This window comes from Carcharodon carcharias (assembly GCF_017639515.1).
Source record: "Carcharodon carcharias isolate sCarCar2 chromosome 29 unlocalized genomic scaffold, sCarCar2.pri SUPER_29_unloc_2, whole genome shotgun sequence".
NCBI lineage: Eukaryota > Metazoa > Chordata > Chondrichthyes > Lamniformes > Lamnidae > Carcharodon > Carcharodon carcharias.
In genome coordinates, this window is record NW_024470665.1 from 3,844,955 (window position 1) to 3,862,360 (window position 17,406).

The following is a 17,406-nucleotide window of genomic DNA, read 5'->3' on the forward strand; positions in this document are numbered from 1 at the left end:
GGTTCCGTGACCCTTAACCCCCCCCGACCCAACAAAAATCTCTCAATCTCAGTTTTGAAATTTACAATTGACCCCTCCCAGTCTCGACAGCTTTTTCTGGGAGGGGAGAGTTCCAGATTTCCACCCCCCCTCCCCAACTTTGTGTGAAGAAGTGCTTCCTGACATCACCCCCTGAACAGCCTGGCTGCAATTTTAAGTTTCTGCCCCCTTGTTCTGGACCCCCCCTCACCTCACCCCCACCATCGGGGGAAATAGTTTCTCTCTATTGACCGTATCAAAGCCTTTAATCATCTTAAACCCCTCGATTAGATCACCCCTTAATCTTCGAGACTCGAGGGAACACAAGCCTGGTCTGTGCAACCTGTCCTTGGGATTTAACCCTTTCAGCCCCGGGATCGTTCTGGTGACTCTGCTCAGCACCCCCTCCGAGGACAAGCCAATGGGCTGTCTGAGAAAGCAGGGTGCAGTCTGGAAGGCTGCTCCCTTAAAGAACATAGGGGCAGCGTGGAGTGTCACATGGTGGAGGCCTGACCTTTGATCCCGGCCCTTTAAACAGAAGTCCTTTCCCCCCCATCCTCGTCACTGTCCAATGCCCCCCCTCTGAGTACCAATCCCAGCATTAAACTCAGGGAAGACGTACCAAACACTCGCTGGGAATTTGCTCTTTGGGGAAAAAATACACACTCACACTAATCTTTACCAGGGTGTTGCCTTGTTTGGAATTGTCAGACAGCAGCCTCAATCTGAACATGGACTGTTAAATACTGAGGTCTCTCTTTATCATCTATACAGTCCCGTTCTCATATCCCTTGGTTAGACCACACTGGGAGCACTGTGCACAGTTCCTGTCTCCATATCCCTTGGTTAGACCACACTGGGAGCACTGTGCACAGTTCCGGTCTCCATATCCCTTGGTTAGACCACACTGGGAACACTGTGCACAGTTCCAGTCTCCGTATCCCTTGGTTAGACCACACTGGGAACACTGTGCACAGTTCCAGTCTCCATATCCCTTGTTTAGACCACACTGGGAACACTGTGCACAGTTCCGGTCTCCATATCCCTTGTTTAGACCACACTGGGAGCACTGTGCACAGTTCCGGTCTCCATATCCCTTGGTTAGACCACACTGGGAGCACTGTGCACAGTTCCGGTCTCCATATCCCTCAGTTAGACCACACTGGGAGCACTGTGCACAGTTCCAGTCTCCATATCCCTTGGTTAAACCACACTGGGAGCACTGTGCACAGTTCCGGTCTCCATATCCCTCAGTTAGACCACACTGGGAGCACTGTGCACAGTTCCGGTCTCCATATCCCTCAGTTAGACCACACTGGGAGCACTGTGCACAGTTCCGGTCTCCATATCCCTCAGTTAGACCACACTGGGAGCACTGTGCACAGTTCCGGTCTCCATATCCCTCAGTTAAACCACACTGGGAGCACTGTGCACAGTTACAGTCTCCATATCCCTTGGTTAGACCACACTGGGAGCACTGTGCACAGTTCCAGTCTCCATATAATAAAATGATATTCAAGCATTAGGGAAGATACAAAGAAGATTCCAAGAATTATATCAGAATTGAAAGGTTATAACTATCAGGAAAGACTGATCAGGCTGGGTCTGTTTTCTCTAGAAAAGAGAAGGCTGAGGGGGTGACCTGATCGAGGTCTTTAAAATGATGAAAGGGTTTCGATGGGGTAGACGTAGAGAAGATGTTTCCACTTGTCGGAGTGAGACCAGAACTAGGGACCATCGATATAAGATCGTCACTGATAAACCCAGTTGGGGAATTCAGGAGAAACCTCTTTACCCAGAGAGTAGGGAGAATGTGGGACTCGCTCCCACAGGGAGTGGTCGAGGTGAATAGTTTTGATGTGTTTAAGGGGGAAGCTGGATAAACACATGAGGGAGAGAAAGGAATAGAGGGATATGGGGATGGGGTGAGATGGAGTGGTGGGGTGTGGGAGTAGGCTGGTGTGGAGCAGGAACACCGGCACGGAGCAGATGGGCAGAATGGGCTTTGTCATGCTATGTATCCTATGTGATTCAGTGAAAGAGTTAAACTTTTTGGGCTCTGTAAACTCCGGCAACAGGTTCATGATTGGATTGTCTTGTTTGACGTTGTTCACTTCATTTGTAGGAAGCTGAATCATGTGTCAATGAGCAAAGCAAAACCCTGCTCCAATTGGACAAATATCTAACTCATAGTTCCAAAGGAAAGAGGAATTCGAAAAGACTGGTAATATCCATCTTCTACTCCCTCTCTCTCTCACTCTCGCGCTCTCTCTCTTGCTTTCTCTCTCTCTGTCTCTCTCTCTTTCTCTTGCTCTCTCTCTCTCTCTCTCTCTCGTGCTCTCGCTCTCTCTCTTGCTCTCTCTCTTGCTCTGTCTCTCTCTCTCTTGCTTTCTTTCTCTCTCTCTCTCTTGCTCTCTCTCTCTCGCTCTCTCTCTTGCTCTCTCTCTTGCTCTCTCTCTCTCTCGCTCTCTCTCTTGCTCTCTCTTTCTCTCTCTCTCTCTCTCTCTTGCTCTCTCTCTTGCTCTCTCTCTTTCTCTTGCTCTCTCTCTCTCTCGCTCTGTCTCTCATTGTGGGTGGTGAACCTGTCTGAACAAAGAGTAGCCATTCATAAAAACAGAGAGCGCTGCAAAAGCACAGCAGGTCTGGTAGCGTCTGGGGGGTTGGGGGTGGGCGGGGGTGAGAAACAGAGTTAACATTTTGAGTCCCGGTATGAATCTTCCAAAAAAAAAAATCGGAAAAAAATAACTAATTTCCTAGCAGTGGAGAAATTGTCACGGATTGAGTTACCCTTATGCCCTGTCATAGCGGTCGGTATGTGCCAGGCTAACTAAATCCCAAAGGGATAGTTGGCCACACTACCACAACGGTTTTGCAATTTGTATTTGAGCGCTCAATTCCAAAGTGGTGAGTCCACCACCATCTTTAGAGATTTTAGAGATAAAATTAAAACATTTATTTAAAATACAGAAAGGAAAATATAAACACCCAAGGCTGCAGCTGCAAGGTCATTTTCATTTTGTAACAATTCTCAAAGGATTTCCACTTAATTAGATTCCCAACTACACACATCTTTCAGGCAAGAGTCCAAAGAGATTCTTAATCTATAAAACATCCAGCATATTACCTCAAGCACCCGCTGTTGCTGTAAGGGAAGTATTTCACCGATTCTTTCTCCCTCTCACTCGACAATAGAACCCCAAATGCTTTTGACACAGCCTTGGTTCCTCGAACAGCAAAACCTCTTCAGGGCAGCTATAGACTTTTCCCACAAGTCTTTTTCACACAGTGTACCTTTCACGGTCTCACACTGCCACCCCCGTACAGTCTGGTGTCTACACAAAGCTCTGGATAAACCATAGCCAATTGGAATTTCTACCATTGCATCAATATCAGAGATTGATTACAGGATATCGAGTCAAGAACCCAATTATCACACGTACTGTTTAGAGACCAGCATTCAGCTTATATTCCATTAGAAATACTTTAACAATATTTTCTCCATTTTGATCTATAAATCCCATTGTTTAAAACTCTCTTTGGAACTTACATTTCCCAGAATATTTAAAAAAACCTTTCAAATTGTCATTACAGCCAGCACTGTGAGGAAAGATGGACTTAATAACTTTGCCTGATTTACCCTGCCAGTTGTAAACATTTTATCATCTCCCTTTGAAAATCAAAGAAGCTCTCAAATTATCTAAAAATGCAAATTCCATTCACGCTGTATCTGCTGAGGCTTTATCCTGGCTCACCCATCTCCATTTCAAATGCCTGTTTTACACTCTTTTTTTCCCTTTTGATGATTTAAACCTTGCAGCCTAACTGTCTGCAGTTTCATTAAACTAGGCACACACACACCCACGTACACACACACACACACACACATACATGCACACAGACACACACACATACATGCACACATACATGCACACAGACACATGCACACAGACACATGCACACACACATACACACACACATACATGCACACAGATACACGCACATACATACACACACACATACATGCACACAGACACACATACATACATGCACACAGACAGACACACACACACACACACACACACACACACACACACACACACACACACACACACACACACACACACACACACACACACACACACACACACACACACACACACACACACACACACACACACACACACAGTCCCCGTAAGCTTGCTTCAGTATCCCACAGTAATATCGGGGGAAAAAATAGGTATTTCCTTTACACTTATCACAGCTCTGCAACATTTAAGAAAGGGAATCTTGCATTTCTCTCGCACCTTTCACCATCCCAGGACGCCCAAGAGCGTTTCACAGCCACAGAAGGACTTTTCCTTTGAGGTGTAGTCACTGCTGCAATTAAGGAAAAGTGGCAGACAATTTACGCACAGCAAGATCCCACAAACAGCAATGAGATAATGGCCAAAAACATCAGGGTTTTTTTTTTTAGTGATGTTGGGTTGAAGGATAAATATTGGTCCCAGGGCACAGGGGAGAACTCCCCTGCACCCACCAGTGACCCTTCCACCAAATAGTGTCCATGGGATCTTTGAAGCCCAGCCGAGGTGTCCACTCTGTGCCTGTTCCAGGATCTTGAGGCTCAAGACCCAACATTGGGTTCACTTTGAGCCTATCCAATCGGGCACAGGGACTGTTCCCACAAACTGCCAGGACCTGTCTTAAGGCTATTGTTCCCTCTCGGCATGAGAGGGATGATGGGTTGAAGGTCATCTTTCACCCGAATCCTGTCTTAACAACATTGTAAACGCAGCAGGAAAAATCCCACTGGCCCCTTGTATCTTAACAACATCGTAAACACGACCTAAAGAATCCCCTGGTCTCCCCTGAGTGTTTCTAATATTGTAAACACAGTGGGCATATTTCCTCCAGCCTCTGAGAGGTAAAACTGTGACACTAGAGTACAGCCTCTGGCAGGAGGGTGTAACTACAGTGTGACATGTTTACATGGGAATGTTACATTACAAATGAAGACTAATGAAGTTAAATAACGGGAAGGACATGTGATAACAAGAAACGATGCCTTGGAGATAGGAATTGTTCACAAGAGCATGATATTTAATTTCAAAATATGTACAGAGCCATCTGAACACTTGTATTAACAGATGTAAAATTATACATAATTCATAAGCTTCTCACAATCTTTTACAGCATGGAAAAAGGTGCAGCATTCAGAAACCTCACTCAGAACCAATCAAAAAAAGTTTAGCAACATCATATTTCTGTTCATTACTATTTGGCCATGTTGGCTGCACACACCCCACAGCCCTGCTCCCTGTTTCACACTCAGTTTTTCTGGAATCTGATCTGTGCGTATTCCATGTCCTCGCTCCTGTGCACAGTCCTGTCACCGCTGGGCAGCTTTGAAAAGTTGATGTTGGCGTAGAGAAGCTCGTCGGGATTGTCAGGGTTCCCATGTCCAGCATCGCCTCCCACTGGACCTTCAGAGAGATCCCGGGGACCTGGGGTCTCCCCCTCACTAGTTGTGTCTCTGGATGTGTGCCGGGGCTCAGTAATCAGCACGTTCTGTTTACCCTACAGAGAGATGGAAACAGAAGACATCCTCACATCATTTACTGGCACTGATAGGGTTAAATTATTGTGCAGCCTGGTTAGTGTCAGTCGTGTCTCAGTGGATTTAACCATTTCCTGCATGTAATATAAAAGAAACCATCACTGACAGTGCGGCACTCCCTCAGTACTGATCCTCCAACAGTGCAGCACTCCCTCAGTATTGACCCTCTGACAGTGCGGCACTCCCTCAGTACTGACCCTCCGACAGTGCAGCACTCCCTCAGTACTGACCCTCCGACAGTGCAGCACTCCCTCAGTACTGACCCTCTGACAGTGCGGCACTCCCTCAGTACTGACCCTCTGACAGTGTAACACTCCCTCAGTAATGACCCCCTGACAGTGCAGCACTCCCTCAGTACTGACCCTCCGACAGTGTAGCACTCCCAATGTCCTGACCCTCTGACAGTGTAGCACTCCCTCAGTACTGACCCTACGACAGTGCAGCACTCCCTCAGTACTGACCCTCCGACAGTGCAGCACTCCCTCAGTACTGACCCTCTGACAGTGCGGCACTCCCTCAGTACTGACCCTCTGACAGTGCGGCACTCCCTCAGTACTGACCCTCTATCAGTGCAGCCCTCTGTCAGGACTGACCCCCTGACAGTGCAGCACTCCCTCAGTACTGACCCTCCGACAGTGTAGCACTCCCTATGTCCTGACCCTCTGACAGTGTAGCACTCCCTCAGTCCTGACCCTCTGACAGTGCAGCACCCCCATAGTACTGACCCTCCGACAGTGCAGCTCTCCCACAGTCCTCACCCTCTGATAGAGCAGCACACCATCAGTACTGACTCTCGATAGCGCAGCACTCCCTCAGTACATTCAAAGAATGTGTGGTTGAACTGCAACAATTGATTATTCCTGTCTGACACAAAAGTAAAACAGGAAAGGTGGCCAAACCATGGCTTACAAGGGAAATTAGAGATAGTATTAGATGCAATGAAGCGGCATACAAATTGACCAGAAAAAACAATAGACCTGTGTATTGGGAGCAGTTTAGAATTCAGCAAAGTAGGGCCAAAGGACTGATTAAAAAGGGGAAAATAGAGCACGAGAGTAAGCTTGTTGGGAACATAAAAACTGAGTGTAAAAGTTTCTATAGGTATGTGAAGAGAAAAAGATTGGTGAAGGTAAATGTAGGTCCCTTATAGTCAGAAACAGGGGAATTTATAATGAGGAACAAAGAAATGGCTGACCAACTAAATACGTACTTTGGTTCTGTCTTCAGAAAGTAGGACACTAATAACATACCAGAAATGTTGGGGAACACAGGGTTTAGTGAGACGGAGGAAGTGAAAGAAATCAGTATTTGTAAGGAAATATTGTTGGGGGAATTGATGGGATTGAAGGCCGATAAATCCCCAAGGCCTGATAATCTACATCCCAGAGTACTTAAGGAAGTGGCCCTAGAAATAATGGATGCATTGGTGGTCATCTTCTGAGATTCTATAGATTCTGGAACAGTTCCTACAGATTGGAGGGTAGCTAATGTAACCCTACCATTTAAAAAGGGAGGTAGAGAGAAAACAGGGAATTATAGACCAGTCAGCCTGACGTTGGTAGTGCGGAAAATTCTAGAGTCCATTATAAAAGATTTAATAGCTGAGCACCTGGAAAACAGTGGCAGAATCGGACAGAGTCAGCATGGATTTATGAAAGGGAAATTATGCTTGACAAATCTACTGGAATTTTTCAAGGATGTAGTTAGTAGAGTTGAGTTAGTAGAGGGGAAGCCAGTGGATGTGGTTTGTTTGGGCTTTCAGAAGGCTTTCGGTAAAGTTCCACATAAGAGATTAACGTGCAAAATGAAAGCACAGGGATTGGAGTAAGTGTATTGAGATGGATAGAAAACTGGTTGGCAGACAGGAAACAAAGAGTAGGAATAAATGGGTCTTTTTCCGAATGGCAGGCAGTGACTAGTGGGGTACCGCAAGGATCGGTGCTGGGACCCCAGTTATTCACAATATATATTAATGATTTAGATGAGGGAATTAAATGTAATATCTCCAAATTTGCAGATGACACAAAGCTGAATGGGAGGGTGAGCTGTGAGGGGGATGCAGAGATGCTTCAGTGTGATTTGGACAAGCTGAGTGAGTGGGCAAATGCATGGCAGATGCAGTATAATGTGGATAAATGTGAGGTTATCCACTTTGGTAGCAAAAACAGGAAGGCAGATTATTATCTAAATGGCTATAAATTGAGAGAGGGGAATGAGCAACGAGACCTGGGCGTCCTTATACACCAGTCGCTGAAGGTAAGCATGCAGGTGCAGCAGGCGGTAAAGAAGGCAAATGGTATGTTGGCCTTCATGGCCAGTTGATTCGAGTACAGGAACAGGGATGTCTTGCTGCAATTGTACAGGGGCCTTGGTGAGACCACACCTGGAATATTGTGTGCAGTTTTGGTTTCCTTACCTGAGGAAGGATGTACTTGCTATAGAGGGAGAGCAGCGAAGGTTTACCAGACTGATTCCTTATCTGAGGAAGGATGTACTTGCTATAGAGGGAGTGCAGCGAAGGTTTACCAGACTGATTCCTGGGATGGCGGGACTGACATATGAGGAGAGATTGAGTCGGTTAGGATTATATTCACTGGAGTTCAGAAGAATGAGGGGGGATCTCATAGAAACCTATAAAATTCTAACAGGACTAGACAGGGTAGATGCAGGAAGGATGTTCCCGATGGTGGGGGTGAGTCCAGAACCAGGGGTCACAGTCTGAGGATACGGGGTGGACCATTTAGGATTGAGATGAGGAGAAATTTCTTCACCCAGAGAGTGGTGAGCATGTGGAATTCACTACCACAGAAAGTAGTTGGGAGCAAAACATTGTATGTTTTCAAGAAGGAGTTAGATGTCGCTCTTGGGGTGAAAGGGGTCAAAGGGTATGGGGAGAAAGCTGGAGCAGTCTACTGAGTTGGATGATCAGCCATGATCATAATGAATGGGAGAGCAGGCTCGAAGGGCCGAATGGCCTACTCCTGCTCCTAGTCTCTATGTTACTGGCCCTCTGACTGAGCAGCACTCCCTCAGTACTCACCCTCCAACAGTGCAGCACTCGCTCGTACTGACCCTGTGACAGTGCAGCCCTCCCTCAGTACTGACCCTCTGAAAAGTGCAGCACTCCCTCAGTACTGACACTCCAACAGTGCAGCACTCCCTCAGTACTGACCCCCCGACAGTGCAGCCCTCCCTCAGTACTGACCCTCCGACAGTGCAGCACTCCCTCAGTACTGACCCTCCGACAGTGCAGCACTCCCTCAGTACTGACCCTCCGACAGTGCAGCACTCCCTCAGTACAGAATCTGGGAGACGTGTTGTCTACACACTGAGATTGAAGATTTGGAGTGAGTGTAAACAGCTCCTGTACCTGGTGCTTCACAGAGAGTGGACTGGGGGTCAATGTAATGTCACTGGTCCCTGAAACTCTCTCCTCCATCGCTGCCTTTCTCCTGCAATAACACAATATCACACTGTGGTTATCATATAGCAGAGAGTCAGTGCAGCACAGACACAGAGCCCATTGCAACCTTACACCAACGACTGGACTGTCTCTAGTTGCAATAAGGGGTATCAGTGTGACATCACTATAATGGAAGTGTGTCATGTGATCCAATCTTAGTTTCACTTTTGCTTTGAGCGGAACACACACTCACAGCTCTGATGCCTCCAAGCTTTATCCGACTGTATACGCGTTCTCGTGCTGAGTCTTGATAAACAAACCGACAACATTCTCAGCCAATCTCCTGCGAGTGATTGGTGCCTTGTGTCTGGTGCAGTCAATAAGAACAAGGTGGTATACAGTTATAATACCACAACATGGTGAGATAGCTGGCATCTAGATTCAGTGCAGGCGCGACATGGTGAACTGCCTGAGATCATGACACACGGAAGAGAGGTCCCTTGGCATTACAATCAGGCTGTAAAAGAGCCGCAGTGTCAGAGTGGACTGAAAAAAAACAACACAGCAGCAGCACTGTGCAGAAAAGCTTTTTGAGACACAGCGGGGAGCAGCATTCAAGTAAAGAGCTGGGGAGCAGACGGATCCCTCGTGGTGAGATTACAGCACACGGCCTGTAGGTCAGTGAGTGGGACAGCGCGTAACCCCAGGACCAGCAGCGGGTTAGCTCAGTCAGGGAAGGCGAGTGACCAGGGTGTGGGCTGGATCGATAGTGAGCGAGGGAGAGTCAAACACACAAAAACCATTATTAAAATCAGGCCAGAGAAGTTAGTGATTATAACCGGCAGCTTTGAGATTGCTGAACAGCAAATTGAATAAAAAACAAAGACTCCATTCCTCCGTGGTGTGCTCCTGCCACAACCCGTCTTCGTGGGCGGAGCTTCGGAAAAGCACACAAAAGGGGCTAAAGCGACACTCATCCCAGGTCCTGTAGGAGAAGGAAGGTCAAAGGAATATTGTCAGAATGTCCACTAAATTCCCCAGTTTGAACTGGGATGTAGCTGACCGACTATCTGAATTCAGAATGTTTAAACAGCGTACAGAGCTCTGATTTCCTGATTCAGGTGTGACTGAACCAGACGAGCAAGCCATAAAAATTCACCTCGCGATTGGGAATGAAGGTCTGCACAGGCTGAACACGTCAGGATTAACAGCAGAAGAGTGAAAGGATCCCCAATAGATATGGACGATATTGGAAGAGAGGTTCAGAATCAGGTTAAAGTCCATATTCATCAACTAGAGTTTATGTCATTTCATCAGCCTACACAACCCATAGACCACTTCATCAGCCGATGTAGAGAAAAGGGTACGCACTGTGATTTCAAACACAGAGTCTGCAGACAGAGTTGTTGAGTTGGTGACTGCATCCACTCCCATGGAAGCCTTCCAGAAAGATCTGCTAGATCAGACCAAACCCTATAGCATTGAAGAGCTACTCAAGGATGGACATAAATACAAAGTGATCCTCGCAGGTCAACGAAGCTTACAGGTCCTCAGTACAACATCAATTGTTGACACACTCACTAGAACATCCAAACCTAGTGAGACGTGTGGAAGGTGTGGCCTTCTGCAGGCACCAAGGAAATGCCCAGCTTTCCACCAATCCTGCAAGGCTTGTGGCAGAAAGGGCCATTGACAGCGGCAGGGCACTAGAGCAAAGGCTGATGCAGCTACAAAGAGCCGTGCGCTGATCCAAACAGACCCTACACAACGGGGAACCTTCAAGCAATAAGAATGACCATCCGCTATCCCATCAGGAAAATATACATGTGGTGACTGACAAACCAGGAAATGGCAATGATGTACACGGCGAGACGAGGAGCGGTGATCGATATTCCACCTCTCACACATATCCTGACATGGCTTGCCAATATATTGTGGATTGTTGTCCTTAATGATCTTTCTGGGCACATCAAATAAACTGAAAGTGTCTCATAGGGGTGTGATTTTCTGGCCCCACCCACTGCCAGGATTGTCCTGTCCGGCCGAAAGCCAATGGATTTATGTCTGTCCCAATGTCAGAAACTAATCCATCACCTCAGTTCATGACATAACATTGAAATATGGAGAAAGTTTCAACAATATTGGCAGTTTCAAGGGAGCTGCAACATTACACCTGCAGGAGATTGCAAGTCTGTCAGACTCCTTGCATTAAAATAAATTCAATCCTACTTTGCCAAGCTATCTTGTGCCTTAACTGGCCAATAATTTCTCTGCCTTCCAGGTTCATTTGCTCTCTCTTCTAATTTTGGCTGTGCATCTCCCTCTGCTGAACCTCCTCTCGGGATCCCATCCTCTGCCATGTTAGTTTAAAGCCTCCACAATTGCATCAAGGGCAAAATGACAATTGAAACCAGGGACAACATCCAAGAATGACAATCCCACAGATCACTGTGAGCAATTAAAGACACCTCCAGACAAGGTTACCACCACAAGATCTGGGCTTAACAGCAGATCACGTCTACGCTTTAGAGACTCAAATATTCAACAGATCTATACACTTATGTAATTGTCAAGAAATATGAAAATGATACCAGAAATCTCTTGTTCCCTGTCGTTCTCAAAGATCCATCCCTACAGCAGGAGTCTTAAGAGTTATTGATGTGGGGCTTAATTTATCAGATTGTAGAATGATCCGGAACTGAAGGAAGCCATTTGGCCCATCGAGCCTGTGCTGGGCCTTTGAAAGATCTGTCCAATAAGTCCCACTCTCACCTCTGCTCTCTCCTCCACAGCCCTGCAAAATGTCCCCTTCAAGTATTTATCCAGTTCCCCTTCTGAAAGTTCCTGTTGAATCTGCTTCCACCGCCCTTTCAGGCAGTGAGTCAATGGTCTCTCTCTGAGCTGCAAAGTGCTAATATTCTGTGAAATTTAAACTCTGCAGCAGATCAGAGACAATCATGATAACCCAGAATATTTGACAGTTTTACACACGGACAGCCTTGCCTTCCTTCTCTCTTTCAGTTATCTTGCTCCCTTATTGAAGTTTCTAGCATGGTGAGAATGGACAGGAAGTGTGACACTGAACAGCCTGTCTATTCTAGGAGCTGCTGTGTTGTCTTCATGGGAAATTCTGACTAAAATCAGCAAAAGACACAAAATATCAGAGCATTGTTATCCAAGTCCTAGCATCAGGATAAACCTCATGCCCCAGTTTTTATCCCTGATTCTCTATTCAGCCGATCGATCCCCTGTCACTGGCTGACCTACACTGGCTCCCAGTCCAGCAATGACTCAAATTTCAACTTCTCATCATCGATTTCTTACCCCACCATCCCCACTCTACACTCCCGATCCCTGTAACCTCCTCCAACCCTAAAACCCTCTGAGATCTCTGCTCTCCTCCAATTCTGCTGTCAGACAGGGAGTCAGTGTATCTCAGTGAGCACAGGGGTGATGGGTGAAGAGGACTTGGTGTGAGTTTGTACACTGGCTCACTGCTGAATCGGTTCCCAATCACAGCTCAATAAGAATAATCTTTTACAAAGACTATTCACCATGAATCTGTCCGAGCTGACAATGATATTACCTTGGAGAAGTGACAGGAGGAAGTACGATTTCCCGATCATTGTCCACTCCCAGATGTTTCCTCAGCTTCTCACTCTTAAGCTCTGAAAGAGAAAGGAGTTAATGAGACCTCATCTCTTGTCCGACAGCTCTCGAGAGATCAGAACTGCTTTTAGACAATATCTTCACAGACTAATTTGACTCTCTGTGGGATGATAGGTGCTCTGCAGAGAGTTACAAGGCTTTAAGAAAGAATAACAATGAAGGCCTTACATTTCTATAGCACCTTTCACCTCCTCAGGGTGTCCCAAAGCTCATGTCTCTGCACTTCCCTCATCCCTTTGGTGCCAAGACTGTGGCTAAATAGGCCTCATCCTCTTCCTGTGTAACAGATTCAAGGCGGATGAATGGGCCTCCTCCTGTTCCTGTCTAACAGGCTCGAGGGGGCTGAATGGCCTCCTCCTGTTCCGGTGTAACAGGCTCGAGGGGCTGAGTGGCCTGCGTTTGTACTGTAAACTTGTTGCTGTAACTGCCTCTTTTGTTTCATTCAGCTGAATGTTCAGCTCTTTAGTCTATTCCTTGTATCTCTTGGGTCGGTACCGAGGGAGTGCTGCACTGTCAGAGGGTCAGTACTGAGGGAGTGCTGCTCTGTCAGAGGGTCAGTACTGAGGAAGTGCTGAACTGTCAGAGGGTCAGTACTGAGGGAGTAGTGCACTGTCAGAGGGTCAGTAATGAGGGAGTGCTGCACTGTCAGTGGGTCAGTACTGAGGGAGTGCTGCACTGTCAGTGGGTCAGTACTGAGGGAGTGCTGCACTGTCAGAGCTTCAGAACTGACGGAGTGCTGCACTGTCAGAGGGTCAGTAATGGGGGAGCGCTGTACTGTTGTAGGGTCAGGACTGAGGGAGTACTGCACTGTTGGAAGGTCAGTACTGAGGGAGTGTTGAACAGTCAGAGGGTCAGTACGGATGGAGTGCTGCAGTGTCAGAGGGTCAGTACTGAGCGAGTTCTGCAGTGTCAGAGAGTCAGTACTGAGGGAGTGCTGCACAGTCGGAGGGTCAGTACTGAGGGAGTGTTGAACTGTCAGAGGGTCAGTATTGAGGGAGTGCCGCACTGTCAGAGGGTCAGTACTGAATGGGTCTCATGTTCCTGAGTAACAGGCTCAAGGGACTGAATTGTTCTCCTGGTACTGTGTAACAGGGTTGAGGGGCTGAGTGGACCTCCACTTGTTCTTGTGTAAAAGCCTCGAGGGGCTGAATGGACCTACACTGGTTCCTGCGTAAATGGGTCTCCGCCTGTTCCTGTGTAACAAGCTCGAGCGGCTGAATGGGCACTGCCAGTGGGTCAGTACTGAGGGAGTGCTGCACTGTCAGAGGGTCAGTACTGAGGGAGTGCTGCACTGTCAGAGGGTCAGTACTGAGGGAGTGCTGCACTGCCAGAGGGTCAGTACTGAGGGAGTGCTGCACTGTCGACGGGTCAGTACTGAGGGAGTGCTGCACTGTCGGAGGGTCAGTAATGAGGGAGTGCTGCACTGTCGGCGGGTCAGTACTGAGGGAGTGCTGCACTGTCGTACAGCCAGTACTGACGGAGTGCTTTACTGTCGGAGGATCAGTACTGAGGGAGTGCTGCACTATCGTACGGTCAGTACTGAGGGAGTGCTGCACTGTCAGAGGGTCAGTACTGAGGGAGTGCTGAACTGTCAGAGGGTCAGTACTGAGGGAGTGCTGTACTGTCGGAGGGTCAGTACTGAGGGAGTGCTGCACTGTCGGAGGATCAGTACTGAGGGAGTGCTGCACTGTCGGAGGGTCAGTACTGAGGGAGTGCTGCACTGTCGGAGGATCAGTACTGGGTGAATGCTGCACTGTCCGAGGGTCATTACTGAGGGAGTGCTGCACTGTCGGAGGGTCAGTACTGAGCGATTGCTGCACTGTCGGAGGGTCAGTGCTGAGGGAGTGCTGCACTGTCGGAGGGTCAGTACTGAGGGAGTGCTGCACTGTTGTACGGTCAGTAATAAGGGAGTGCTGCACTGTCGTACGGCCAGTACTGACGGAGTGCTTTACTGTCAGAGGATCAGTACTGAGGGAGTGCTGCACTATCGTACGGTCATTACTGAGGGAGTGCTGCACTGTCAGAGGGTCAGTACTGAGGGAGTGCTGAACTGTCAGAGGGTCAGTACTGAGGGAGTGCTGCACTGTCGGAGGGTCAGTACTGAGGGAGTGCTGCACTGTCGGAGGATCAGTACTGGGTGAATGCTGCACTGTCCGAGGGTCATTACTGAGGGAGTGCTGCACTGTCGGAGGGTCAGTACTGAGCGATTGCTGCACTGTCGGAGGGTCAGTGCTGAGGGAGTGCTGCACTGTCGGAGGGTCAGTACTGAGGGAGTGCTGCACTGTTGTACGGTCAGTAATAAGGGAGTGCTGCACTGTCGTACGGCCAGTACTGACGGAGTGCTTTACTGTCAGAGGATCAGTACTGAGGGTGTGCTGCACTATCAGAGGGTCAGTACTGAGGGAGTGCTGCACTGTCAGAGGGTCAGTACTGAGGGAGTGCTGCATTGTCGGAGGGTCAGTACAGAGGGAGTGCTGCACTGTTGGAGGTCAGTACTGAGGGAGAGCTGCACTGTTGGAGGGTCAGTACTGAGCGATTGCTGCACTGTCGGAGGGCCAGTGCTGAGGGAGTGCTGCACTGTCGGAGAGTCAGTAATGAGGGAGTGCTGCACTGTCGGAGGGTCAGTACTGAGGGAGTGCTGCACTGTCAGAGTGTCAGTACTGAGGGAGTGCTGCACTGTCGGAGGGTCAGTACTGAGGGAGTGCTGCACTGTCAGAGGGTCAGTACTGAGGGAGTGCTGCACTGTCGGAGGGTCAGTACTGAGGGAGTGCTGCACTGTCAGAACTGCCGTAATTCAGATGATGTTTGAAATTAGAAACATGCCTCATGTAAAATTCTATATCATCAGCTCGATATAAATAGATTAGTCCTGTACGTTTAACTTTACTGCAAATTGTTGATGGTTTCATTTCCTTGTTAACCAGGCTCATGTGATCACTATTTTTAAATTATGTTTGTTATTTTGAACAAGGGGCCATGCCTGAACAGATAACTGTAGGATCAGGCAGCTGGGTTTTTTCTTGAACCTTGCTTCATTCAGATGTTTGCTGCTGGACATGAGATCATTAATGTGTGAATGTAGAATCGGAGTCACCTCAGTGAACAGCAGCATTGGTTGAACAGCCTGATCGACAATAAGAACTGCTGAACACAATGTCCGTTCAGAACAGCTCGGTCCCCGATCAGAGAAACAGCCTCAGACAGAACCAACTGACGCTGGAATCCAGACAATTCATCAACGTGTTGGGAGTTAGTTTGATGTCGGAGATGGAGTGTTACTGAGAAGGATGGAACCCGTCAGGATGAACAGCTCGATGTACGACAAGGAAAGGATGAGCTAAGAGGGGTTGGTCACGGACAGACGGAGCGTGTGAAGACTCAACAAGCTAATGGCAGGTGAAGAGCTGGAAAGGTGTCTTTTCAACACAAGGTTTAGACACAGAACTCGATGTTTGATCGGGTATTTCAAACCAGAGAAACTCTTTACAGGGTGAATGGACCTTGTCAATAATCCATCCAGCCAACCTCGCCTGGAGATTAGTCCAATATTAGACACTAAAGCGAGTCCCCCGTCTGCCCTCTCGGGCGGGTGTGAAAGATCCCACAGCCACTATTTGGAGGAAGAGCAGGGGGGAGTTCTCCCCGGTGTCCTGGGACCAATATTTATCCCTCAGCCAACATCACTAAAAACAGATGATCACATTGCTGTTTGTGGGAGCTTGCTGTGCGCTAATTGGCTGCTGCGTTTCCTACATTACAATCCTTCGAAAAAAGGGTGAACTCAATTGTAAAGTGCTCTGGGACATCCAGAGATCATGCTATACAGAAGAGATTTGACAGCAACAGCAAGTGTTTTACTTACAGGAGAATGAGTCCCCAGGGTTGTAGAGTCAATCCTATCAGATGAATGACTAACTGGAGACACTTCAGGGAGCTGATCTAATTCTGGAAATGTTCAGTTTACCAGGATCGGAGGAGAGATGATCTTCCTCTCCTGACTGCATCGGACAAGAGGTGAACTGGCTCTGGGAGGAGGGTCAGTGTTAACCCAGTTTTTCTGTGTTTGAGGGAGATGTGAAACTGGGGAAGTCACGTGGTTTTTTGGTGTGGTAACTCCATGTCTTTATTTGGTGCAGCACTCATTTAGTTCATGTCGTTGTTTCAATGCTACAAAACCACAGCGCATTCTGGACTATTTCTGCCTGACCTGCTGTCAGATACACACAGTCTGACAGAGAGGCAGAAAAGTGGTCCCTAGCAAGGTGTGAAACTGTGAACTCAGCTCAGTCAGAATGCACACACACACACACACATAAACACAAACACACACATACATACACACACATACACATAAAACATACACACACACACATGTACACACAAACACACGCACACACACACGTACACACACACACTCGCACACACTCACGCATGCACTTACGCACACTCACAAACTCACACTCACAAACTCACACACATCCAGGCACACACGCACGCACTCACACACACACACACGCACACACACATGCATACATACTCTCAAACACACACTCTCTTGCACAAATACTCTCTCTTTCACACACACACATACACGCACACACACACACTCTCTCTCACACACATGTTCTCTCTCTTTCCCTCTCTCAAACTCACAATCTCCCTCTCTCTCAAACATGCAAACCAAATCTCTCTCGCACAC

The 17,406-nt window shown here is 47.8% G+C and overlaps 1 protein-coding gene and 1 long non-coding RNA gene across 2 annotated transcripts in view; one reads left to right on the plus strand and one right to left on the minus strand.

Annotated features, from left to right (window-relative positions):
• The window catches only part of LOC121274034 (scavenger receptor cysteine-rich type 1 protein M130-like), a 743,215-nt gene that overhangs the window by 518,974 nt on the left and 206,835 nt on the right, over positions 1-17,406 (plus strand). The gene's annotated exons all lie outside the window — the stretch shown is intronic.
• LOC121274036 lies at positions 5,098-16,736 on the minus strand. Its single transcript, XR_005942155.1, has 4 exons — positions 16,570-16,736; positions 12,625-12,706; positions 9,006-9,087; positions 5,098-5,595 (listed from the first exon to the last, which is right to left on the minus strand). It is a non-coding gene; the product is annotated as an uncharacterized LOC121274036 (long non-coding RNA).